The sequence below is a fragment of the Salmo salar genome, chromosome ssa19 (assembly GCF_905237065.1).
Source record: "Salmo salar chromosome ssa19, Ssal_v3.1, whole genome shotgun sequence".
NCBI lineage: Eukaryota > Metazoa > Chordata > Actinopteri > Salmoniformes > Salmonidae > Salmo > Salmo salar.
The window spans coordinates 66,550,750-66,578,458 of record NC_059460.1 but is presented as its reverse complement, the minus strand read 5'-3'; the positions used below and the strand labels follow the sequence as shown (position 1 = coordinate 66,578,458).

The 27,709-nt window shown below is 41.6% G+C and overlaps 1 long non-coding RNA gene across 1 annotated transcript; it reads right to left on the bottom strand.

Annotated features, from left to right (window-relative positions):
• Nucleotides 1–1,851: 1,851 nt before the first annotated feature.
• On the bottom strand, nt 1,852–8,134 carry LOC123729022 (uncharacterized). Its single transcript, XR_006760773.1, has 8 exons — nt 7,473–8,134; nt 6,332–6,922; nt 6,024–6,160; nt 5,807–5,900; nt 4,875–5,449; nt 4,549–4,720; nt 4,324–4,451; nt 1,852–4,154 (listed from the first exon to the last, which is right to left on the bottom strand). It is a non-coding gene; the product is annotated as an uncharacterized lncRNA (long non-coding RNA).
• Between the last annotated feature and the right edge of the window lie 19,575 nt (nt 8,135–27,709).

Below are 27,709 nucleotides of genomic sequence, written 5' to 3'. Positions count from 1 at the left end.
GGCGGCTACAGAGCAGCATCAAGTTTCCAGTTGAAAATGTGTGCTCTTTTGTCTGTTTCATGTATTGTTCTTGATTACAAAAGATAAACTTCAAATTGATGCTATAAATTATTCTGTAGTGACTGGAAAGTGTACATTGATGACAAATATCCATTGTTCTCACAAGTTACTACTTTGTACATCTGGACCATTGTCAATAGCTCACTACTGAAAAGCATATTCTACTGGTTAAGGCTGGTTTATACTTTGTCTATCGACATGTCTGTAGACAATTAGAATGCGACAAGTGTCGCTGGTCAAAATGCCATTTTCATTTATACTCCGGTGGATTTTCTGTAGACCGTCGCTGCCACTGTGGGTTTCCTTGTGGCAGACAGATGGAACATTTTTTAACTTTGACCCTGTCACTGCGTCCATTGTCATGATTACCTGACTGAGACAGCAATGAGACAGTGCACAAGTTCTAAAATTCTCCAGTAGAATGCCCTGCTTTTATTTTGTCACGATCACACCCGTAAGCAATGTTCTGTAATTATCTTGCCATTAACTTGTAAATGGGGCGGCAGGTGGTTAGTGGTTAGAGCGTTGGGCCAGTAAACAAAGGGTTGCTGGATCGAATCCCCGAGCTGACGAGGTAAAAATCTGTTGTTCTGCCCCTGAACAAGGCAGTTGATCCACTGTTTAGTTTATTAATTCGACAATTTAAAAAAACAAGCACACATAAAACTTTAAAAAGCCATACATGCACATGAATAAAATCATCGAGGATAACACACAAAGTCTGGGACTTATTTCCATTGTGGTCCTCTTGAGACAAGATGGCTAGACAAGATCGAACACAGTATGGCAGTGAAATAAAACGAAAACATGAAATAAAACAAAAACAGTATGACGGTAGGCTGTCATAGGCCGTCGTTGTAAATGCGAATTTGTTGTTAACTGACTTGCCTAGTTAAATAATCAAAGACCAACTAACTGTATTGTTTTGAATACAATGAAACTGACTTTTAAAATTGCTGTTGAAAAGTCATAATGAAGTAAGAGAGAAATGAGTTATTATCTGCCAAGCCTATACATGCCTGTAGTCTATAGCCTTGGAGACTGGCAGTCATGAACACAGACCAATGTTATTTAACCTTCTGGAAGCTACCAAAGGCTAGTTCACAGCCGATGCACACTGACACTGCGTCAGCATCAGCTTGACAGGGAGCTAATACCACTCTCCCTCTATTTCTGGTGGAGGTCCCATATCACAGAGCCTGCCTCTTCTTGTAAAGTCTGTCTTCCTGTCTGTCCGCTATCCACCATTACACTGTCTCAGCCAGCCTGCCTATGCTTCTGTCTGTGTCCTCTCCCCTGTGGCACTGGCGTAACAACATACTGACTCGTGACTTTTACATGCAAGCTCTGTTTTTTCCGACTGGCTCATTAGCCTATTCTGTCACACCCTGATCTGTTTCACATGTCTTTGTGATTGTCTCCACCCCCTCCATACAGTAAATTTATCTGAGTACATTTTACTCGAATAGAATACAATTATACTCTACAAAAGATAACATTTGGTCCCAGTCTAAATAGTGTAAAAATTACTCTTGCTGCAGAGATCAATTTTCAGAGTTATTTATACTCTATTCAGTGTTTATATTTAACTTTACAAACTGTAATTTACTCTATTTAGAGTAACATAGAAACAACTCTACTGCCAATTCACTCAATATAGAATTGAATATTATCAGTCAAGAGTTGCATTTGTACAACATCAATAAATCAGAAGTCAGTATTTAACAAATCACTTTATTCTTAAATGTAAGACATTTGCAATACATACATCAACATACTGATAAAATACAAATGTGGACTAAAATGAAATGTTGGCCTCTGTTCACTTTAATACATGTAGATAAAAAGGCTCAATATTGCAATTCAATCATTTAACAATGACATGGAGGATTTTATGAAACTGGCATCTCATATCAAAAACACTGATGATAAAATTGTGGCCTCTGTAAAATTACATTTTGATATCTGTCCCACCTTTATTAGAAGTAAATAAAAAAGCCAATATTGCAATACAATACATCTTGGTTTTAAAGAGCTTACTGTGCAGTTTTTAGAGTCACAGGAAACAGTATGGGACAATAAACAAACTTGAATCATAACTGTAAGACATCTGTATATCAAATGCTTTGAGACAGAAAAGCTCTTTAACATCAACTACATAAGATCCCTCTGTTGTACACCCAACTCTATATGCATTAAAATGCTCATCAATATATATTGTTTGTAGGGCAAAAGTAAACAGTAACAACATGGTGGATTTTCTGAAAAACTGGCATCTCACAATGACTTTAAGACAAACTAAACGATACATATTTCCATGGTGTTTGGCCCATTTAACATTTAAAACCATGGTGTCAATTGGTACCTGAAGAATCTCAGCCATCTTACAGCCCCAGTCCACCATATTTAAAGATAGCATTTTACCCGGACCGATCATTACTCTGTTGGTGTTAAATGTCTGCCATTGCATGAAGTGCTCGAGTTGGCATAACTATCTAGGGTGAATCTTCATCAAATTCAGTCTGAAAGTCCTCTTTCTCAGCAAGGCAAAAGAGGCAACAATATCTGGCACTGAATGATTCAACAAAAACAAATAAACAGTGAAGACCAAGGTTGTCACCTGTAACTTGGACAATAGTTCCATACACTGGTTGATCATACAAGGGGACCATAATTCCATCCCTCTCAAGTACTTTAATATCCTGCACAATTGGATCAAGTATTTTAGAAAAGCCATATGTTTAAACGTATTGGGCATGAAATAAAGCAACCAAATGAATATTAAGCAGAAATGACTTGAACTTTGGAGGAAAATTCCGTAAGGTGAAACTTATGTATTCCCTGTTTTGATCCAAGAGGATTTGCAGTTTCAAAATCATAGAAAAGCTGTATCTGAATTGCATGCTTCTGTTTTGAAAATAGAGCATGGCTCTTGAACAGATCTCCATCACATAAGTCAAAGTTTTCTTGAACTGGAATCAGGTCTGCATCATCTCCTTTTTATTAGGGTGTTTGAAAATAAACTGTAATGTTTTCAAAATTGGCATGTAAACAAATGTATTAGAAACAACAAAATGGATCATAGCCTCCAGTAGTCCGATTGCGTTGAGTATCAGATCTTGTACCAAGAACGTATTCACTGGGTCTACCCTTCCCCACTTTTCTATAAAATACTGCCTTCTCTTACTTTCAGAATTTAATACACCAAAAGGATTTTCAATTTTTTGAAAACACTGATCAATTTTACACTCAATGTCACTTTTAATAGGCTCCTGTATAGACACACTTCTTCACAGATTCTTTAGCTTGACTATGAATATCATCAATTATCTCTTGCATGGAAATTACCAAAGAGTTACTGGTTGTTTCACCTACACCTGGCACTTTAAATTCAGCTATGGTTGCAGCGCAAGACTCTTATTGACAAGGACTGAGTCAGAAGGGGAACTTGTTGATGGCAAGTCATCAAAATGACTGCTATATTCAGCTGTAGAGGGGCCTTCATGATCAGAACAAGGTTCATGTGCTTTATAAGATGCTTTCTGAACCCAGAAAAAGTGCCATAAACTTGTGAACAACCAGCCTAACCGCATTTAAGACGAAATGTCTTTCCTGGACAAAGTCTGTGGACAAAGTGTTTTGTCAAGGAATTAGCATTTGCCTGGGGGCTTTTGCAAGCAAAATACAACATTTTAGATGAATGATATGAAAAGGTTTGTGTGAAATGAAAAAGGTTATTTCCTATGCTGCGTTTTAACCCTTTGCAACTTCAAAACTTTTAGTAACTCAATGCAGCATCCGAGCCCTCAACTCTGCAACCATAGGATTAACCTTAGTGGTATCAACATCAATTTCATAAATTGTGGTTTGCAAGAAGTTGTACACATTAACCAGATCCTGGTTGTATGAGGTAACAAAGACAAAATTAGCTCATCAAAACAGGCAAGAGGGTCTGGTGACTTACAAGGTATTGCATGTTTGTCAATCACAATGAAGTACTTGTGAATCCCACTCCTCTGGGTCCCCACAGCAAGCTGATAGGGTTGAAGGCTTTCCATGACGCTTTCCAGATGCCCCTGGATGCTGGTCCCAGTCTGTGCCACAAGAACTTCATTAGTGTGCTATTAAAATGAATCAAGGTTCGCAAACAGTTTGTGAAAATGTAAATTACAGCTACACATGATCTTACCATGATTTGTCCATAATCTTAAAAGTAGTTATTAGGATTAGGAATGGGAACAGAACAGTCAACTGTAACCTCACCTTGATAAACTTCACAATGTGGTCACTGGCATGTCTGGCTGAGATTTTTCCTGGTGTCTTGCGGCCATGAGGTGACGGTGGCAGAAGGTGGACAAAGACCAAAGTGGGGGACATGTCACTGTCCCATCCTGAAAGTACACATTTTCACTGAAAGTTACATCATTCCCTTTTGCTTTCAGAAACAATGCTCCCTTCCATTAGTATAATCATTTTATTCCAGCATACCATTTTCCACTTCTGTTGTGGATTCAGCATTTTGAACCAGGTCTTGCAGGTCATCTGTCTATGTAAAGCCCCGGCTTTGGTCAATGACTTTCTGCTTGTAGAGAGTAGGCCACTTCTCCAGGAACTTTGCAGAGGTTGCATCACCAAACATCAGACTAAAATCTTGCTCAATCTGCAGACAAGATGGAATAAGTCAAGACAGAACAGTAAACATTATGGTATGGCACTATCGTCATGTAATATATCACAGCCCTAATCAGACTGTTGTAGAACAGAAAACAATTGTCCTGACAGTTTCAAGGCAAGGCAGTCGAAGATCCACATACCATTCCTGCTATGTCTTGGAACAGCTGTGAATATTTCAGAGGACTTCACCGGGTCATGAACCATCTTTTGGCGATAGGCGAACGTCTGCTTCATCTTCTCCTTTACAATTGCTTCACCAGCTGTATTCTTCAGTGCAATGGCCTCACAACACAGGCTTTCTGTTGTTGGACAGTTTTCCTCTCTGAAGGGGTCTCTATCAGCTTTTGGACCACCTGTAACACGGTGAAACTTTTACAGATTACTGGGTTTGTCTGCTCTATACAAGTATACAATATTGCGTCATAAGATATAAAAAACAAGGTTCGGAAACTCTGCAAGGATGACCATGCATGCAGTTATGTCACCAGATGAAAAGTAGGATTTATTTGACTCAGAAACATAATTAATACTAAGAAATACTGAAAGAGTAAAAGAGACTAAGAAACACTTGCTTATACAATTGTTCACGTACAATTATTCTCTGGTCATGTGTCATGAATGAGACTAACTACAATCAAATGGTCTTCTGTCGTCCCTCTGATTTCAGTCTCCATGCTAGATATCCACTCCCATCTTCTGCATTGTAATAATGCTCCTAAAGTAAAGTATAATTCAGTTTGAGTGAGCAGGTTAAAATATCTTCAAATTCATTTTTATCCTTAAAACTACAGATGCGCCCATAGATGAAGATTTGCTCATTCAACAGGTCTGACCCTCGCAGTGCAAAAGTTAACTGGGCTTTTATACCACCAGAGTTGAGCTTAGGATAGATGGCAGAGATGGTGGGCATACAGACATGTTAACAGATCTATAGTTTAAATAAAAACATCACCCAACAGTAAAACAACAATTTAAATATTGACATTCTGGAAAAATTGTCATTCTGGAAAAATTGTAAGGTGTAAGAGTCCCAGAGAGTTAAAAAGGTTAGACTTCGTTTTAATGTACTTACATAACCAAACTTGCTCCTAGGATCGGCCAGGTATGGGAACAAGGCAATGATGCCCTTTGCGTAGTCCTCTTTAACATGCCTTGAAGGACTTGTCCTAGACACACACACACACACTTTACTGTTTGAGATCCAAACAAAAGTATTGATGTGTAAATCACAACTTCTGCAAAAAAATTGTGTTAGGTGGTAAGGTATGTAATGAGTATATAACATATACCCATGTTCACTTGTCATTTGTGCAACCAATATCTTGACCATATCACGTCTTCTGCTATCTGTTAGGATTTTTGTCCGAGCATACTCATTCATGATCCTCTCTCCTCCAGGTTTGTTCTTCAGAATGTCTTCAATCATCTAAGTTGGAGTAATTTAAAAAAGGAACACACTAACACTTTTAAAACAGCAATGAAATAGCAAGTATAATAAAACACACCATGTTCACCCTTTCACAACTTTCATTGATGTCCTTTATCACTCAATCTTCAAGTGTGGCATTTGTTTAAACTGGAAATTTGCAGTACTTACATGAGATAGACAATTATCCTCAGCTGTCTTTCTTGTAGCAGGACTCGGCTGCAATATAATGGTGTCATTGGAGTCCCCCTCATTGTCTCTACTGTATTTTGATAAGGAGCTGATTGCAGAGGAGCTCAACGAATCTAGCAATCATGTTAACATTTAACTGGTGTGATTAACACTGTAATTATAACACAATTAAGTGGAAACATCCATTATCATGATTAGAGGACTTTTGTTAATGACAAGCGGAATGCAAAAATGTAACATTTTGAATTGATTGGGCCCACTACTGTCCTAAAAGGGGTGGGAGAGGTGAGCACAGAAACAAAGATCATTTTAAAATATTAAAATGAGAAAAGAAATCAGCAGATATATCTGCTTGTCTCACATATTCAGAACATGTGTTAGGCTAGCCTGGACTGTATGGGGGAAGTGAAGCTCTAAGCTAATAAGCAACTCACCATCAGGATTTGTGTCTTGGGGTAAACAAATCTCCCAGCACACCAAGGTCTTGTTTCTCAAACACCTCATCAACTTCAGTCTTCGATTCATCATAGACTTTTAAGTCCAAGGTTGGAATGTCAAATTTATTGGCAACTGTGAAGACAAAATAAGATTGCACAACCTTATTGATTAAATATGTTGTGTATTTTTTTGAGAAAAACCAGAACAGAAGACAGAAATCAAGAGGTCATCTTTACGTGAAAATCGTAACCCCAAAATGAACTTAGTGCTCCTTTCCACGTCAATTCCAATGATATGCAGTCTACAGCCTGTCAACTACTGCCACGTACTGAATTATTATAACAGCAGTCTGAGTATTACAGCATTACACCACAGATAGCTATCAACACTGAGATTGTAGCGGCATACAAATGTTAGTATCACTTATTCTTTAAAACCATTAATGACCGGCAAAGACAATGAGCGCAGCTACAGATGAGCATAATTAGGCAACTCCCAAAACATAAACCAATCTTTGACTGATCTGTGATTTGGGGAGGCGCAAGTTTGCTTTGTATTCATTATCAGCATGGAAATCAAAAATCAATTTGACAGTAAATATAAAGTAAGTATATTTAAAGTGTGTCAGTATAAGTATGTTGTTCCATAGGATATTGTATGAAATTGGAAACTTTTCACTCACCATAATCCAAAAAGGATTTGAAGGTCAGTTGCCCCTCATAACAAATGTACTTCTGACAATCCCTGTATTTCACGTGTACAGCCTGCATCCTTGATGACAAGAAAAAGTTAATTTAAATCACATTAACACAAATATTCACAAATTACAAGAGAGCAGTGCTCTGTTTAGAGTAAAACACGTGTTGTATCGATCTGCCTGCCACTAAATACTGTCTACTAACAGCTCTCTTTTCAGAGTAAAACGCATACGTCTTACCGACCAAACAGCACCTAAAAATTGTCTCGCTCTAAAGTTCAGAGTAAAACGCAGGTGTTGCACTGACCAAACTGCAGCTAAAAACTGTCTAATAGCTCAAAACTTGAGTGAAACACACATGTAGCACAGACCAACTGCCACTAACTGTCTGCTAACAGCTCTCTTTTCAGAGTAAAACGCATGCGTCTTACCGATCAAACAGCAGCTAAAAATTGTCAAGCTCTGAAGTTCAGAGTAAAACGCACGTGTTGCACCGACCAAACTGCGCTAAAACTGTCCATCAGCTCTGTTCAGAGTAAAATGCCCATGTCGCACCGACCAAACTGCAGCTAAAAACTGTCTAATAGCTCTAAACTTGAGTGAAACACACATGTAGCACAGACCAACTGCCGCTAACTGTCTGCTAACAGCTCGCTTTTCAGAGTAAAATATATGTTGCACTGACTAACCTGCTGGCAGTAGTCAGTAAAGTCCGTTAGCTACTGATAATAGCTAATACTGCTCGGTTGAAAATGTAAAACAGGCGATGCACCGATCTACCGGGCGTACATACTGTCCATAAACCACTAAAAGTGGTAAAACGTAATATTACTGTAGCTAGCTAGCTAATTAGCTCTAGCTAGGTGCTCACATTAGCATCTGACTAAGCAAATTGTGCAGTAACAGTACGCCAACACTGCAATGCTAGCTAGCTGTAATGTTGTGCAACAGTTCTAATTTGAACACAAAGTTAACCCATAACAGTGAACTTACCTTGAATTCTAATTAAGTCTATAAAATGTTCCGACAAGATAGAACTGCCAAAGGGGGTGGAGTTGCAATGTACTGCAGAGATAGCCTGCAGAGTTCTGTCATACTATCCAGGTCTGTGCCCAAACAATTCAAGCTTCTACTTTTAAAAATCCACCTTTCCAGAAACAAGTCTCTCACTGTTGCTGTTTGTTATAGACCCCCCGCAGCCCCCAGCTGTGCACTGGACACCATATGTGAATTGATTGCCCCCCCCATCCATCTTCAGAGTTCGTACTGTTAGGTGACCTAAACTGGGACATGCTTAACACCCCGGCCGTCCTACAATCTAAGCTAGATGCCCTCAATCTCACACAAATTATCAAGGAACCTACCAGGTACAACCCTAAATCCGTAACCATGGGCACACTCTTAGATATCATCCTGACCAACTTGCCCTCTAAATACACCTCTGCTGTCTTCAACCAGGATCTCAGCGATCACTGCCTTATTGCCTCCGTGCATAATGGATCCGCGGTCAAACGGCCACCCCTAATCACTGTCAAACGTTCCCGAAAACACTTCAGCGAGCAGGCCTTTCTAATCGACTTGGCCCCGGGTATCCTGGAAGGATATTGACCTCATCCCGTCAGTAGAGGATGCCTGGTTGCTCTTCAAAAGTGCTTTCCTCACCATCTTAAATAAGCATGCCCCGTTCCAAAAATGTAGAACTAATGTAATGAGGTGCGTACTGGCAGCACAGAAGTCAGGCGCAGGAGAGCGAAAACAGATTTACAAAGGTGTCGTTTAATAAACATAAACCACCGTCAACAGAACAATACATGAAATGGGTCAAACAAAACCCGGTAAACCAGCATACCGTGCACAAGCACTACAAGAAACAATTACGGACAAGGACATGGGGAGGGGGGGGGGGGGGGGGCAGAGGGTTAAATACACATGTAATTGATGGAATTGGAACCAGGTGTGATGGAAGACAAGACAAAACAAATGGAAAATGAAAAGTGGCGTCCTGCATTATCATTGAATAGCCCCCGCGCCATGCAACTTTTCAGGAAAGTCAGGAACCAATATCAGTTAGGAAAGCTAAGGCTTGCTTTTTCAAACAGAAATTTGCATCCTGTAGCACTAATTCCAAGAAGTTTTGGGACACTGTAAAGTCCATGGATAATAAGAGCACCTCCTCCCAGCTGCCCACTGCACTGAGGATAGGAAACACTGTCACCACCGACAAATATATGATAACCGATAGTTTCAATAAGCATTTTTCTACGGCTGGCCATGCTTTCCACCTGGCTACCTCTACCCCGGCCAACATCTCAGCACCCCCTGCAGCAATTTGCCCAAGCCCCCCCCCCCCCCCCCACTTCTCCTTCACCCAAATACAAACAGCTGATGTTCTGAAAGAGCTGCAAAATCTGGATCCCTACAAATCAGCTGGGCTAGACAATCTGGACCCTCTCTTTCTAAAATTATCCACCAAAATTGTTGCAACCACTATTACTAGCCTGTTCACCTCTCTTTCATATCGTCTGAGATCCCCAAATATTGGAAAGCTGCTGCGTTTATCCCCCTCTTCAAAGGGGGAGACACTCTAGACCCAAACTGTTATAGACCTATATCCATCCTGCCCTGCCTTTCTAAAATCTTTGAAAGCCAAGTTAACAAACAGATCACCGACCATTTTGAATCCCACCGTACCTTCTCCACTATGCAATCTGGTTTCTGAGCTGGTCATGGGTGCACCTCAGCCACGCTCAAGGTCCTAAACGATATCATAACCGCCATCGATAAAAGACAGTACTGTGCAGCCATCTTCATCGACCTGGCCAAGGCTTTCGACTCTGTCAATCACCGCATTCTTATCGGCAGACTCAATAGCCTTGGCTTCTCAAATGACTGCCTCGCCTGTTTCACCAACTACTTCTCAGACAGAGTTCAGTGTGTCAAATCGGAGGGCCTGTTGTCCGGACCTCTGGCAGTCTCTATGGGTGTGCCACAGGGTTCAATTCTCAGGCCGACTCTTTTCTCTGTATATATCAATGATGTCGCTCTTGCTGCTGGTGATTCTCTGATCCACCTCTACGCAGACAACACCATTCTGTATACATCTTGTCCTTCTTTGGACACTGTGCTAACAAACCTCCAAACGAGCTTCAATGCCATACAACCCTCTTTCCGTGGCCTCCAACTGCTTTTAAATGCTATTAAAACTAAGTGCATGCTCTTCAACTGATTGCTGCCCACACCCTCCCGTCTGACTAGCATCACTACTCTGGACGGTTCTGACTTAGAATATGTGGACGACTGTAAACTCTCCTTCCAGACTCACATTAAGCATCTCCAATCCAAAATTAAATCTAGAATCGGCTTCCTATGTCGCAACAAAGCCTCCTTCACTCATGCTGCCAAACATACCCTTGTAAAACTGACTATCCAACTGATCTTTGACTTTGGTGATATCATTTACAAAATAGCCTCCAACACTCTACTCAGCAAACTGGATGTAGTCTATCACATTGCCATCCGTTTTGTCACCAAAGCCTCATATACTACCCACCACTGCGACCTGTATGCTCTCGTTGGCTGGCCCTCAATACATATTCGTCGCCAAACCCACTGGCTCCAGGTCATCTATAAGTGTTTGCTAGGTAAAGCCCCGCCTTATCTTAGCTCACTGGTCACCATAGCAACACCCACCCGTAGCACGCGCTCCAGCAGGTATATTTCACTGGTCATCCCCAAATCCCAAACTTCCTCTCTGCTACCAATGACTGGAACGAATTGCAAAACAAACAAAAAAAATCACTGAAGCCTTATATCTCCTCGGAGCAGCTTACCGATCACTGTACACAGCCAATCTGTAAATAGCACACCCAACTACATCATCCCCATATTATTACTTACCCTATTGCTCTTTTCCACCCCAGTATCTCTACTTGCACATCATCATCTGCACATCTATCACTCCAGTATTAATGCTAAATTGTAATTATTTCACCTCTATGGCCTATTTATTGCCTTACCTCCCTACTCTTCTACATTTGCACACTATTGTGTTATTGACTGTGCGTTTGTTTATGTGTAACTCTGTGTTGTTTTTGTCGCACTGCTTTGCTTTATCTTGGCCAGGTCGCAGTTGTAAATGAGAACTTGTTCTCAACTGGCCTACCTGGTTAAATAACGGTTAAATAAATAATTTAATAAAAAATATGAAATTATCTTTATGATCTTTCTTACCACTATTACTTTGTGGTTCTAATCCCCCTCTTTCAAAATCCATACTGTGAACAAATCTTTAACATTCATGATCCTTCACTATATTTATCCCTAAACCTCCCACAATAACTATTGTCTATTGTTATTCTCAAATGACCTTACTGCCAATATGAAAGTTTTATACATAGCTATATACAATGTTGGAGACAATTTTCATGTCTTTGGTTTATTAGATTATATTTCGTATTAAAAATGTTTTAATTCTATATGGGTCATGCCTTGCTTTGGTCATGTGTTCTCTCAAGGGTCAATGATTTTAATTACAATATAGAAATTATGTTCTTGGCTCAATTACTTAGAAGTGCATGTGGTCCCACCCTTCCCATGTGTGCCCAGGTGCATATTTGGTAGCCCATATACATTCAGGATGTAAGCCTTACTAGTTATGGCAAATGTTAGGAAGACATGGTTGTTGTAACAAAAAAACAACAAGGAAAAAACAGTAAAGCTTTATTTTGACCACATCTTTTCACATACGTTTTATTTGGGTCTTTTTAATTTACCATGTTGATTGGCTCCAGCCATTGGAAGCTCGGTGCATGTACGAGCAAGGAGGCCTACAAACCTGACTCAGTTACACCAGCTCTGTGAGGAGGAATGGGCCAAAATTCACCCAACTTAGTGTAGGAAGCTTGTGGAAGGCTACCTGAAACATTTGACCCAAGTTAAACAATTTGAAGGCGATGCTACCAAATACTAATTGAGTGTATGTAATCTTCTGACCCACTGGGAATGTGATGAAAGAAATAAAAGCTGAAATAAATCATTCTCTCTACTATTATTCTGAAATTTCACATTCTTAAATTAAAGTGGTGATCCTAACTGACTTAAGGCAAGGAATTTTTACTAAGATTAAATGTCAGGAATTGTGAAAAACTGAGTTTAAATGTATTTGGCTAAGGTGTATGTAAACTTCTGACTTCAACTGTAGCTGGCCATAGTTTCTAATCATACTTTCCAATCATAGTTTCTAGTCGGAGAGGTTTTGATATAATAAGAGGCTCAAATAGAATCTAAGAGGGTAGAAGCTATTGTCTGCAAACAGTGTGAACAAAAACAATGGCTACTGCTCAATGGATAAATAGCCTTAATTTTTAATACATATCATTCTTAAATAATATCTATATACACACACACACACCATATAGAATTTTCAACTCACCTTCAAAATGTTCCATGAGGAAGAATGGATTCCTAGATTATCTTTAAGATGTTCTGTCTTCATGCTTTTCTGGGCTGATGGCTGTTGGAGAGGGGAGGGGCAGTTGAGTGAGCTGGGGCCTTTTTATGGCCCTGCCTCTGGGAGCCTGTCAGCTTGTGAGATGAGAGTGTGAAATAAGGCCTACCTGTAAGATATTTTGTGCTACAAACATACTTCTATTTGAAGAGGTTTTTGACCATTCAGGACCTAATCTCAAACACTCATGAAAAACATTATTGTCTACACTAAAGAATGTGAATTTGGTCCAAAAAATATGCATAAAAATAAAGATGCTTAAAATGTGACATTTTGTAAAGATTTTTGGACAGAATAGGGGCCTCCTAGGCCTTGTTCTGGATAAATGTCTATAAAGATAGTTTGGTATATCTGCTCCATTTTTGGGGCCCATGTTGACATGATTTTGGGGAATCACTGGAGGGGAATATTGACCAACTGAGCATCTTAGTGAACATCTCAATAAACACAATATGTGTTTTGTTACATTTCAGTCTTCTGTGAAGTATTTAAAGTGTCATATTGTGATGAAAACTCAAAAATGAATAATTTAAACTATATATGACATGTTACTGTTGTCTTCTTTTTTAAGCCCCTGAACATTTGTGTGAGGTGTATACTTTTGTTTCACAATATATTTGGTTTAGACCATCAAGAAACACTGTGTGCCCCTGATTTAACCCACTGCAGTAAAAGGTTATTCAGGGGATCTGTTTAGGTCAGCATTGAAATGGGCCCATCTTTAAAAATAATAATACAATAACCATTTCAAAGAGGAGGGTGTGATTGACAGAGACATACAAAGTACATTCCATTCTTGGACACCCCGGACATCCGCAACGGACATCCTCAGGGGAAAAAAACAAGTTATTTGGGGGTACCCTTATGTACATAACCTACTGTGTAAGGGCCAACCTGCTGTGGTGAGAGACAGAGATCTGGACGCCCCGGATGGTCACAACTGTTTGGGGGGCCGGAGGTCCGGACATCCTCGGAGGTCCCCTGGACAGTTGTTTTGAAAGACACACACATCCCTACGAACTACTTTCTCCTGTGTAGAGAGAAACAGATCGGGAAGACAGACAAAGATTTAATTCTATGAAGGTAAATACATTTTTAAACCCCTTAATTGAATTCTAAATATTTAGTACAGACCTTTAAACATATACATATTATTAAAAGTTTACTATACAATATTAAACTATACCTCTGTTTTTTTTTACAAAAAATGTATATAAATCATAGATATTATTATATGTATAGTCATTTTGTTGTAGGAAAGACTGGTATTATGTATTCATTGAAAATAAGGCTTTTGCTCCTTGATCAGGGTTCTCTCTCTCTCTGTGTCAACCCACAGCTCGTAACTTGACACCTACCATGCAGCCAGAGGGCCCGAGGACAAGAGACAGAAGGCCAGAGGAAGAGATATATAATTCCATGAATGTAAATACATGCTTCTTTTTAAAACCCTTTATTTTTTCCTTCAAAATATTACGACGAAAGTCCTTGAGTATTTTCCTCTGTGTGTAAACCCATAGCTTGTGACCTAACACCTTGCCTCACGCACGCACGCACGCACGCACGCACGCACGCACGCACACACACACAACCTTGGGGAGAGACAGAGAGAGCCTGATATTTCATTGAAGGTAAATACAATTTTCTTTTTAAAACCCTTTTATTTTCGTCTAAAATGTTAATACATAAATGCCTACATGTTACAATTATCAAAAAGTGTACTATGCATTATGAAACTATACCTTATCCTGTTAGGGCTAGGGGGCAGTATTGACACGGCCGGATAAAAAACGTACCCGATTTAATCTGGTTACTACTCCTGCCCAGAAACTAGAATATGCATATAATTATTGGCTTTGGATAGAAAACACCCTAAAGATTCTAAAACTGTTTGAATGGTGTCTGTGAGTATAACAGAACTCATATGGCAGGCCAAAACCTGAGAAGATTCCATGCAGGAAGTGGCCTGTCTGACAAATTGTCTTTCATCTTGGCTCTTTTTATTGAAGACTGAGGATCTTTGCAATAACGTGACACTTCCTACGGCTCCCATAGGCTCTCAGAGCCCGGGAAAAAGCTGAACGATATCGAGGCAGGCTCTGGCAGAAACACATTATCGCTTTTGGCAAGTGGCCGATCAGAGTACTATCAGCTTAGGCGCGTGCCTGAGTCGACCGAATGCTTTATTTTCTTTCGTCTGTTTACCTAAATGCAGATTCCCGGTCGGAATATTATCGCTTTTTTATGAGAAAAATGGCATAAAAATTGATTTTAAACAGCGGTTGACATGCTTCGAAGTACGGTAATGGAATATTTAGATTTTTTTTGTCACGAATTGCACCATGCTCGTCACCCTTATTTACCGTTTCGGATAGTGTCTTGAACGCACGAACAAAACGCCGCTGTTTGGATATAACTATGGATTATTTTGAACCAAACCAACATTTGTTATTGAAGTAGAAGTCCTGGGAGTGCATTCTGACGAAGACAGCAAAGGTAATAACATTTTTCTTATAGTAAATCTGACTTTGATGAGTGCTAAACTTGCTGGGTGTCTAAATAGCTAGCCCTGTGATGCCGGGCTATCTACTGAGAATATTGCAAAATGTGCTTTCACCGAAAAGCTATTTTAAAATCGGACATATCGAGTGCATAGAGGAGTTCTGTATCTATAATTCTTAAAATAATTGTTATGCTTTTTGTGAACGTTTATCGTGAGTAATTTAGTAAATTCACCGGCAGTGTTCGGTGGGAATGCTAGTCACATGCTAGTCACATGCTAATGTAAAAAGCTGGTTTTTGATATAAATATGAACTTGATTGAACAAAACATTAATGTATTGTATAACATAATGTCCTAGGGTTGTCATCTGATGAAGATCATCAAAGGTTAGTGCTACATTTAGCTGTGGTTTGGGTTTATGTGACATTATATGCTAGCTTGAAAAATGGGTGTCTGATTATTTCTGGCTGGGTACTCTGCTGACATAATCTAATGTTTTGCTTTCGTTGTAAAGCCTTTTTGAAATCGGACAGTGTGGTTAGATTAACGAGAGTCTTATCTTTAAAATGGTGTAAAAAATCATATGTTTGAAAAATTGAAGTTTTTGCATTTTTGAGGAATTTGAATAACGCGCCATGGGATTACACTGGCTGTTGAGTAGCGTCCCACCTAGCCCATAGAGGTTAAGTTTATTTTTTAAATTATTATTCTTTAATTCCTTTCTTAAAGAAAAAGGCCTTGGGAAGGATCTATTGTAAACCAACACCCCCATCAGTCTATAAATCCCCATCTACAAGCTGTCAGTGAGTCAGACAATGTCTCTTCCACGCTGGATCTCCAGGGCTTTCCAGGTTTCGCATGTTTTCTTTTCCTTCTTGCCTTTAAACCCAAGTTATGTCTTGAGGACAGAAGAGCCCATCGTTGTAAATGTTCACGATGGTGGAAAAACTGCTGTACTTGTTTCATCATATCAAGCACTTTAAAATAATCTACCCTCCTAAAGCTAAAGACAGGCACAAAATAGTTGACCTCAGTTCGTTTGTATTTTCCAAAGCATGCACAAACAGTTTTGGTTGCATTTGAGCTATTGAATTTGGCACAACCTAAAATTGTCACTTTGGAGTCTGGACTATATACCACTGAAGAAATTCTTATGGCTTTCAAATCATCTCGCCCACAGACTTCCTCTTCCAATGTGTACCCAGGCAGGGATGTTCCACTCAGGGCAAGTCTTATCTTAAGCCAAGCGAAACGCAGGAGAAAATGGCTTAAGATGGTTTTGTCATTGTGTCCCAGACATGAAGGACACCATACACCTAGAATTGGTCTAGGATACAGGTCTTCTGTAGTTTATCTGTGTTAGACATGGCACAGGACAGGTAAGATGAATTATACTCACGCAGATCTAACCCGGAAATTACATTTTCATATACAAGCTCCCTAAACAGCAGATCCATAAGTTCAGTACACCATTTCCCAACTGTTTCACATTTTATTTCAGTTCAACAAGGTCACTACACATAATCACCAGGACATTTTTATTGCAAACATTTGCTTTGCCCAAAAGCACTCACTCGATAGCGTGAGAACATCCAGACAGGATGTCCATAAAAGGGCATAAACATGTGACACAAAAAATAGATAATCAATCACTTTTGGACAAATGCCATATACTGTATTCTTTTGTTGATAGTATGACCATCTGTAGAGCATTTACTGATGGAAAATCGGGACTATCTAAATAAAGTGTGACCGAAGAGGAGAGCACAGCCAAGAAACACTGGCTGAGATCTGTCATGGAGTTGCCTTTGGACCAGCATAAAAGGCTTGGAGTGTGGCAAGCACTGCTCAAGCCTATTAACTTCTATGGGCTAGGTGGGACGCTTGCGTCCCACCCTAGTCAACAGCCAGTGGAATCGCGTGGCGCGAAATACAAATACCTCAAAAATGCTATAACTTCAATTTCTCAAACATATGACTATTTTACACCATTTTAAAGACAAGACTCTCGTTAATCTAACCACATTGTCTGATTTCAAAAAGGCTTTACAGCGAAAGCAAAACATTAGATTATGTCAGGAGAGTACCCTGCCAAAAATAATCACACAGCCATTTTCAAAGCAAGCATATATGTCACAAAAACCAAAACCACTGCTAAATGCAGCACTAACCTTTGATGATCTTCATCAGATGACACTCCTAGGACATTGTTATACAATACATGCATGTTTTGTTCAATCAAGTTCATATTTATATCAAAAAACAGCTTTTACATTAGCATGTGATGTTCAGAACTAGCATACCCAAGGCAAACTTCCGGTGAATTTACTAAATTACTCACGATAAACGTGACAATTATTTTAAGAATTATAGATACAGAACTCCTTTATGCAATTGCGGTGTCAGATTTTAAAATAGCTTTTCGGCGAAAGAAAGACATTTTGCTATATTCTGAGTAGATAGCTCGGCCATCACGGCTAGCTAATTTGACACCCACCAAGTTTGGTGCTCACTAAACTCAGAATTTATATTAGAAAAATTGGATTACCTTTGCTGTTCTTCGTCAGAATGCACTCCCAGGACTTCTACTTCAACAACAAATGTTGTTTTGGTTCCAAATAATCCATAGTTTATATTCAAATAGCTCCGTTTTGTTCGTGCGTTCAGGTCACTATCCGAAGGGTGACGCGCAAGCGCATTTCGTGACAAAAAATGTCGAAATATTCTATTACTGTACTTCGAAGCATGTCAAACGGTGTTTAAAATCTATTTTTATGCTATTTTTCTCATAAAATAGCGATAATATTCCAACCGGGTGACGTTGTATTCATTCAAAGGCTGAAAAAAAAAGAGAATTCTCATGAACGCGCATCTCCAGTGTCACTGTCCCCAGCCTGACCACTCAGAAGGTAGTGACTCCAGACATTCATGGATTACAAAGGGAAAACCAGCCACGTCGCGTACACTGAAGCTTGTCTGGGAGCAAGACGTAACACCTTCTTTGCCCGCTTTGAGGATAACACAGTGCAAAAGTCACTGGCCACTCCCAAGGACTGTGAGCTCTCGTTATCCATGGCCGACGTGAGTTAGACATTTAAGCGTGTTAACCCTCGCAAAGCTGCCATCCCAGACGGCATCCTTAGCCACGTCCTCAGAGCATGCGCAAACCAGCTGGCCGGAGTGTTTACAAACATATTCAATCTCTCCCTATCCCAGTCTGCTGTCCCCACTTGCTTCAAATGTCCACCATTGTTCCTGTACCCAAGAAAGCGAAGGTAACTGAACTAAATGACTATCGCCCCGTAGCACTCACTTCTGTCATCATTAAGTGCTTTGAGGATCGTTAAGGATCATATTTACACATGTATAAACTCCAGACTCCTACACTGCTCGTCCCAAAATGTATATATTTCTTAATTCCAGTCTTTTACTTTTAGATTTGTGTGTATTGTTGTGTATTGTTAGATATTACTGCACTGTTGGAGCTAGGAACACAAGCATTTAGCTACACCCACAATAACCTCTGCAAAATATGTGTATGCGACCAATAAACATGTATATGATTTGATTTTGGTCGTGTTCCCCTGGTAATGGTGCTTTCAAGACAACTGGGAACTTGGGGAAAAAACAAGTTCAAATCATGACGTTAGTGATCTTCAGGTTGGAAAATTTGAGCGCTAGAAAGATGCCAGAGTTTCCAACTTAGAATTTAGAGTTGGATGCCCATTCAAAATTTTCTCAGTCGGATCTCGTATTTTCTCGGAGTTCCCAGTTGTCTTGAGCGCATCAGACATTGCATGCATCAACCAATCGATGTGTGCCACGTCATTGACTGTGCCACCAACTGACAGATTGCTATAACATATGACGTGGCTAGCTGATAGGTAAAATACATACTCAGGCGTCAGCAACGCTTGGGCAGAGGAACGCGTCCAGTGTCTCGCCCCCATTTGCTGCAGATGAAATGTTAGTTGAAAAATAACATTGCCTACCTTCAGCAATCACTCACACTTCATCAACGAAATAATTGACACAGGATTATTGAATTGATTATTGCATTATGATCATTCTTTTATTATTCTGACCTCAAAATGACCCATAACATCATATTGAAAAAACTATATGCTGCAAATTTGGAAATCTTAGTATTATTATTATTAGGGGGAAAATAATAATCCTATGTAATAAGTAAACCTGACACGATTCACTCTAGACAAAAAATTTTCATATGAACGTTCTGTAACGTTGTCCCCTCCTGAACAGGTCCCGGTCCCAGGTCAGTCATTTACAGAACAATTATGTACATTTAATGTGACTGTCTGTTAGCAGCAGTAGATCCTGTTTTAATTTGTTTGTATTACAATTAGAGTAAACAAATGGCACTTGTGCATGTAACCAAAGCAACATTAAGACGGAGAACGTTCAACAGGCACTTTGAACAGACACCTCTGTGCTGTCTCAGTGTTTGGCATTTCGATTATGTCTTTAGCTGTGTTCGAATACTCATACTAACTGCACTATTTGTGACGTGAATTGAGTATATCGTATGCTTATTGGTCATAGTATGGATATAGTTAGTATGCCAAAGGTTCCCGGATGTCATTCTAAATTCACCAAAATATGAAGTATACAAGCAGTGGAAACTAATTCCGTTCTTTTTAGGTCCCATAATGCAATTCTTCAGAAAATGGGTGTGGCTTCAAAGTTCTCAGATTTGAAGAAAATGGCGGAAAATTTGCAGCCGAAGTCCGACGAGAGCGGATACAAATTCATTGCTTTAACTAATTATGACAAATGTTAAGAAAATGTTGAGCAATGTAATAAAATAATGACTTTTCAAATAAGTTACCTTACACGTTATGTTGGCTGACATTTTGTTGGCTACGCTATCCTTACGAACAGCATAGCATTACAGCATTATGTACCAGTATGTTAGCTAGTTACCTAACGTTAACTGACTACTAATACATCGAACTTGGTGCAACATTGTGCAGCCGCTTCAATTCACCGTTTCCCCCCCAATTAACAATTACCCCAAACAGATCAATTATCTTACAATAAGTTTTGGTGATTCAATAGTTAATCATTTTAAGTCAACACTATTTGTTTCGCTCAGAGTCTGACAGCAACTATATCAGGCAGAGGATCTACTCTTTCGGCTGCTGCTGATTAAATGTTTTCATATAATGACAATCTTGAAACTATACAGGTATTCTTTTGTTAATTATTAAATATGTTTATGCTATAACTAAGCAATAAGGCACGAGGGGGTGTGGTATATTGGCCATATACTACAAATCCCAAGTACCCTATTGCTCTTATAAACTGGTTACCAATATAATTATTATACCATTATTTTATTATAGTTCCGGAACTCCAATTTGAGCAGCAGCAGCTGAAAAATGAGCTCCTACAAATATTGAAATTTACATGGTTTTTAGAGTGAAGTACATCGGAAAAAAGCTAAAGAAAACTGCAAGACTGAATAGGAGAAAAAACAAGCAACAAACAAAGAAGATAGGCTTTTGAAAAATAACTATTTTTCATAAAATTGTAGTTATCTTAGCTAGCTGAATTGTTTACCAGTTGCTAAGCAGTTGCTAGGGACTCTTTTGGAAGAAGCTAGCTAGCTAACGAAGAACAACAAAGAATATCTAGTTAACAGAAGAAAAGAAAGAGAAAATCAGGACAGAAGAAAAAGGATATCAAAGTGAAACAGTTGTCTAAAGACACAGGAGACAATAATACAAGAAACAACACTTCTGTAGCTTGTCAACTATGTGTCTGTCTATCCCTGTTCTCTCCTCTCTGCACAGGCCACACAAACGCTTCACACCGCGTGGCCGCTGCCACTCCAACCTGGTGGTCCCAGCGCGCACGACCCACGTGGAGTTCCAGGTCTCCGGCAGCCTCTGGAACTGCCGGTCTGCAGCCAACAAGGCTGAGTTCATCTCAGCCTATGCTACCCTCCAGTCCCTAGACTTCCTGGCGCTGACGGAAACATAGATTACCACAGATAACACTGCTACTCCTACTGCTCTCTCTTCGTCTGCCCACGTGTTCTCGCATACCCCTAGAGCATCGAGCCAGCGGGGTGGTGGCACTGGAATCCTCATCTCTCCCAAGTGGACATTCTCTCTTTCTCCCCTGACCCATCTGTCTATCTCCTCATTTGAATTCCATGCTGTCACAGTTACCAGCCCTTTCAAGCTTAACATCCTTATCATTTATCGCCCTCCAGGTTCCCTTGGAGAGTTCATCAATGAGCTTGACGCCTTGATAAGTTCCTTTCCTGAGAATGGCTCACCTCTCACAGTTCTGGGTGACTTTAACCTCCCCACGTCTACCTTTGACTCATTCCTCTCTGCCTCCTTCTTTCCACTCCTCTCCTCTTTTGACCTCACCCTCTCACCTTCCCCCCCTACTCACAAGGCAGGCAAATCGTTTGACCTCATCTTTACTAGATGCTGTTCTTCCACTAATCTCATTGCAACTCCCCTCCAAATCTCCGACCACTACCTTGTATCCTTTTCCCTCTTGCTCTCATCCAACACTTCTCACTCTGCCCCTACTCGGATGGTATTGCGCCGTCCCAACCTTCGCTCTCTCTCTCCCGCTACTCTCTCCTCTTCCATCCTATCATCTCTTCCCTCTGCTCAAACCTTCTCCAACCTATCTCCTGATTCTGCCTCCTCAACCCTCCTCTCCTCCCTTTCTGCATCCTTTGATTTTCTCTGTCCCCTATCCTCCAGGCCGGCTCGGTCCTCCCCTCCTGCTCCTTGGCTCGACGACTCACTACGAGCTCACAGAACAGGGCTCCGGGCAGCCGAGCGGAAATGGAGGAAAACTCGCCTCCCTGCGGACCTGGCATCCTTTCACTCACTCCTCTCTACATTCTCCTCTTCTGTCTCTGCTGCTAAAGCCACTTTCTACCACTCTAAATTCCAAGCATCTGCCTCTAACCCTAGGAAGCTCTTTGCTACCTTCTCCTCCCTCCTGAATCCTCCTCCCCCCCCTCCCTCTCTGCGGATGACTTCGTCAACCATTTTGAAAAGAAGGTTGACGATATCCGATCCTCGTTTGCTAAGTCAAACGACACCGCTGGTCCTGCTCACACTGCCCTACCCTGTGCTTTGACCTCTTTCTCCCCTCTCTCTCCAGATGAAATCTCGCGTCTTGTGACGGCCGGCCACCCAACAACCTGCCCACTTGACCCTATCCCCTCCTCTCTTCTCCAGACCATTTCCGGAGACCTTCTCCCCTTCCTCACCTCGCTCATCAACTCATCCTTGACCGCTGGCTACGTCCCTTCTGTCTTCAAGAGAGCGAGAGTTGCACCCCTTCTGAAAAAACCTACACTCGATCCCTCCGATGTCAACAACTACAGACCAGTATCCCTTCTTTCTTTTCTCTCCAAAACTCTTGAACGTGCCGTCCTTGGCCAGCTCTCCTGCTATCGCTCTCAGAATGACCTTCTTGATCCTAATCAGTCAGGTTTCAAGACTGGGCATTCAACTGAGACTGCTCTTCTCTGTGTCACGGAGGCTCTCTGCACTGCTAAAGCTAACTCTCTCTCCTCTGCTCTCATACTTCTAGACCTATCTGCTGCCTTTGATACTGTGAACCATCAGATCCTCCTCTCCACCCTCTCCGAGTTGGGCATCTCCGGCGCGGCCCACGCTTGGATTGCGTCCTACCTGACAGGTCGCTCCTACCAGGTGGCGTGGCGAGAATCTGTCTCCGCACCATGCGCTCTCACCACTGGTGTCCCCCAGGGCTCTGTTCTAGGCCCTCTCCTATTCTCGCTATACACCAAGTCACTTGGCTCTGTCATATCCTCACATGGTCTCTCCTATCATTGCTATGCAGACGACACACAATTAATCTTCTCCTTTCCCCCTTCTGATAACCAGGCGGCGAATCGCATCTCTGCATGTCTGTCAGACATATCAGTGTGGATGACGGATCACCAGCTCAAGCTGAACCTCGGCAAGACGGAGCTGCTCTTCCTCCCAGGGAAGGACTGCCCGTTCCATGATCTCGCCATCACGGTTGACAACTCCCTTGTGTCCTCCTCCCAGAGTGCTAAGAACCTTGGCGTGATCCTGGACAACACCCTGTCGTTCTCCACTAACATCAAGGCGGTGACCCGATCCTGTAGGTTCATGCTCTACAACATTCGCAGAGTACGACCCTGCCTCACACAGGAAGCGGCGCAGGTCCTAATCCAGGCACTTGTCATCTCCCGTCTGGATTACTGCAACTCGCTGTTGGCTGGGCTCCCTGCCTGTGCCATTAAACCCCTACAACTCATCCAGAACGCCGCAGCCCGTCTGGTGTTCAACCTTCCCAAGTTCTCTCACGTCACCCCGCTCCTCCGCTCTCTCCACTGGCTTCCAGTTGAAGCTCGCATCCGCTACAAGACCATGGTGATTGCCTACGGAGCTGTGAAGGGAACGGCACCTCCATACCTTCAGGCTCTGATCAGGCCCTACACCCAAACAAGGGCACTGCGTTCATCCACCACTGGCCTGCTGGCCCCCCTACCTCTGAGGAAGCACAGTTCCCGCTCAGCCCAGTCAAAACTGTTCGCTGCTCTGGCACCCCAATGGTGGAACAAGCTCCCTCACGACACCAGGACAGCGGAGTCAATCACCACCTTCCGGAGACACCTGAAACCCCACCTCTTTAAGGAATACCTAGGATAGGATAAAGTAATCCTTCTAACCCCCCCCTTAAAATATTTAGATGCACTATTGTAAATTGGTTGTTCCACTGGATATCATAAGGTGAATGCACCATTTTGTAAGTCGCTCTGGATAAGAGCGTCTGCTAAATGACTTAAATGTAAATGTAAATAATTAGAACAGTAAAAATACATTTTTGTTCATACTCATGGCATATGGTCTGATATACCACGGCTTTCAGCCAATCAGCACTCAAGGCTTGAACCACCCGGTTTATAGTATGCTATAAATATTATTTTGTAGTAGTAGCAATAATTAATGAATGGCACCATATAGGGTTCGATATGGATCCAATTTTGGTTAATTGAAGAACACCTGGGGTTCTATATTTAGTTCAGTAAAAGTCTACACATTTTAATGGATTCATTCTGTCAATAAAATGTGGCAACGCAAATACATTACTTTGGTAAACACCATAGACAAATGCTTGTTGATTCATATCCATCACATTGATAATACTTTTTACTCTGGTACAGTGGGGGAAAAAAATATTTGATCCCCTGCTGATTTTGTATGTTTGCCCACTGATAAAGAAAGGATCAGTCTATAATTTTAATGGAAGGTTTATTTGAACAGTGAGAGACAGAATAACAACAAAAATATCCAGAAAAACTCATGTTAAAAATGTTATAAATTCATCTGCATTTTAATGAGGGAAATAAGTATTTGACCCCCTCTCAATCAGAAAGATTTCTGGCTCCCAGGTGTCTTTTATACAGGCAACGAGCTGCGATTAGGTACACACTCTTAAAGGGAGTGCTCCTAACCGCAGCTTGTTACCTGTAAAAAAGACACCTGTCCGCAGAAGCAATCAATCAATCAGATTCCAAACTCTCCACCATAGCCAAGACCAAAGAGCTCTCCAAGGATGTCAGGGACAAGATTGTAGACCTACACAAGGCTGGAATGGGCTACAAGACCATCGCCAAGCAGCTTGGTGAGAAGGTGACAACATTTGGTGCGATGATTCGCAAATGGAAGAAACACAAAAGAACTGTCAAAATCCCTCGGCCTGGGGCTCCATGCAAGATCTCACCTCATGGGGTTGCAATGATCATGAGAACGGTGAGGAATCAGCCCAGAACTACACAGGAGGATCTTGTCAATGATCTCAAGGCAGCTGGTACCATAGTCACCAAGAAAACAATTGGTCACACACTACGCCGTGAAGGACTGAAACCCTGCAGCACCCGCAAGGTCCCCCTGCTCAAGAATTCATATACATGCCCGTCTGAAGTTTGCCAATGAACATCTGAATGATTCAGAGGACAACTGGTGAAAGTGTTGTGGTCAGATGAGACCAAAATGGAGCTCTTTGGCATCAACTCAACTTGCCGTGTTTGGAGGAGGAGGAATGCTGCCTATGACCCCAAGAACACCATCTCCACCGTCAAACATGGAGGTGGAAACATTATGCTTTGGGGGTGTTTTTCTGCTAAGGGGACAGGACAACTTCACCGCATCATTTGACGGGGCCATGTACTGTCAAATCTTGGGTGAGAACCTCCTTTCCTCAGCCAGGGCATTGAAAATGGGTCGTGGATGGGTATTCCAGCATGACAATGACCCAAAACACACGGCCAAGGCAACAAAGGAGTGGCTCAGGAAGAAGCACATTAAGTTCCTGGAGTGGCCTAGCCAGTCTCCAGACCTGAATCCCATAGAAAATCTGTGGAGAGAGCTGAAGGTTCGAGTTGTCAAACGTCAGCCTCGAAACCTTAATGACTTGGAGAAGATCTGCAAAGAGGAGTGGGACAAAATCCCTCCTGAAATGTGTGCAAACCTGGTGGCCAACTACAAGAAACGTCTGACCTCTGTGATTGCCAACAAGGGTTTTTCCACCAAGTACTAAGTCATGTTTTGCAGAGGGGTCAAATACTTATTTCCCTCATTAAAATGCAGATAATTTTATAACATTTTTGACAGGCGGTTTTCTGGATTTTTTTGTTGTTATTCTATCTCTCACTGTTCAAATAAACATACCATTCAAATTATAGACTGATCATTTCTTTGTAAGTGGGCAAACGTACAAAATCAGCAGGGGATCAAATACTTTTTCCCCCCACTGTACATCCAAAGTGAAAAACATAACCAACCAGACACATTAGTTGTTGAGACATTGTCATGACCTGACTATCATTAATGTGATGACTGCTATTCATTGAATAAATATCTCCTACATTTAATTATTTTACATTTACATTTACGTCATTTAGAAGACGCTCTTATCCAGAGCGACTTACAAATTGGTGCATTCACCTTATGATATCCAGTGGAACAACCACTTTACAATAGTACATTTATATCTTTTTTGGGGGGGGAGGGTAGGGGGGGAGGGTTAGAAGGATTACTTTATCCTATCCCAGGTATTCCTTAAAGAGGTGGGGTTTCAGGTGTCTCCGGCAGGTGGTGATTGACTCCGCTGTCCTGACGTCGTGAGGGAGCTTGTTCCACCATTGGGGTGCCAGAGCAGCGAACAGTTTTGACTGGGCTGAGCGGGAACTGTGCTTCCGCAGAGGTAGGGAGGCGAGCAGGCCAGAGGTGGATGAACGCAGTGCTCTTCTTTGGGTGTTGGGACTGATAAGAGCCTGAAGATACGGAGGTGCCGTTCCCCTCACTGCTCCATAGGCAAGCACCATGGTCTTGTAGCAGATGCGAGCTTCAACTGGAAGCCAGTGGAGTGTGCGGAGGAGCGGGGTGACGTGAGAGAACTTGGGAAGGTTGAACACCAGACGGGCTGCGGCGTTCTGGATGAGTTGTAGGGGTTTAATGACACAGGCAGGGAGCCCCGCCAACAGCGAGTTGGCGGGGCTCCCAGATAGGAGAGCAAGAGGGAAAAGGATGCAAGGTAGTGGTCGGAGACTTGGAGGGGAGTTGCAGTGAGATTAGTAGAAGAACAGCATCTAGTAAAGATGAGGTCAAGCGTATTGCCTGCCTTGTGAGTAGGGGGGGACGGTGAGGGGGTGAGGTCAAAAGAGGAGAGGAGTGGAAAGAAGGAGGCAGAGAGAAATGAGTCAAAAGGTGGACGTAGGGAGGTTACAGTCACCCAGAATTGTGAGGGGTGAGCCATCCTCAGGAAAGGAACTTATCATGGTGTCAAGCTCATTGATGAACTCTCCAAGGGAACCTGGAGGGTGATAAATGATAAGGATGTTAAGCTTGAATTGGCTAGTGACTGTGACAGCATGGAATTCAAAGGAGGAGATAGACAGATGGGTCAGGGGAGAAAGAGAGAATGTCCACTTGGGAGAGATGAGGATTCCAGTGCCACCACCCCGCTGACTAGATGCTCTCGGGGTATGCGAGAACACGTGGTCAGATGAGGAGAGAGCAGTAGGAGTAGCAGTGTTTTCTGTGGTAATCCATGTTTCCGGCAGCGCCAAGAAGTCGAGGGACTGGAGGGTAGCATAGACTGAGATGAACTCTGCCTTGTTGGCCGCAGACCGGCAGTTCCAGAGGCTGCCGG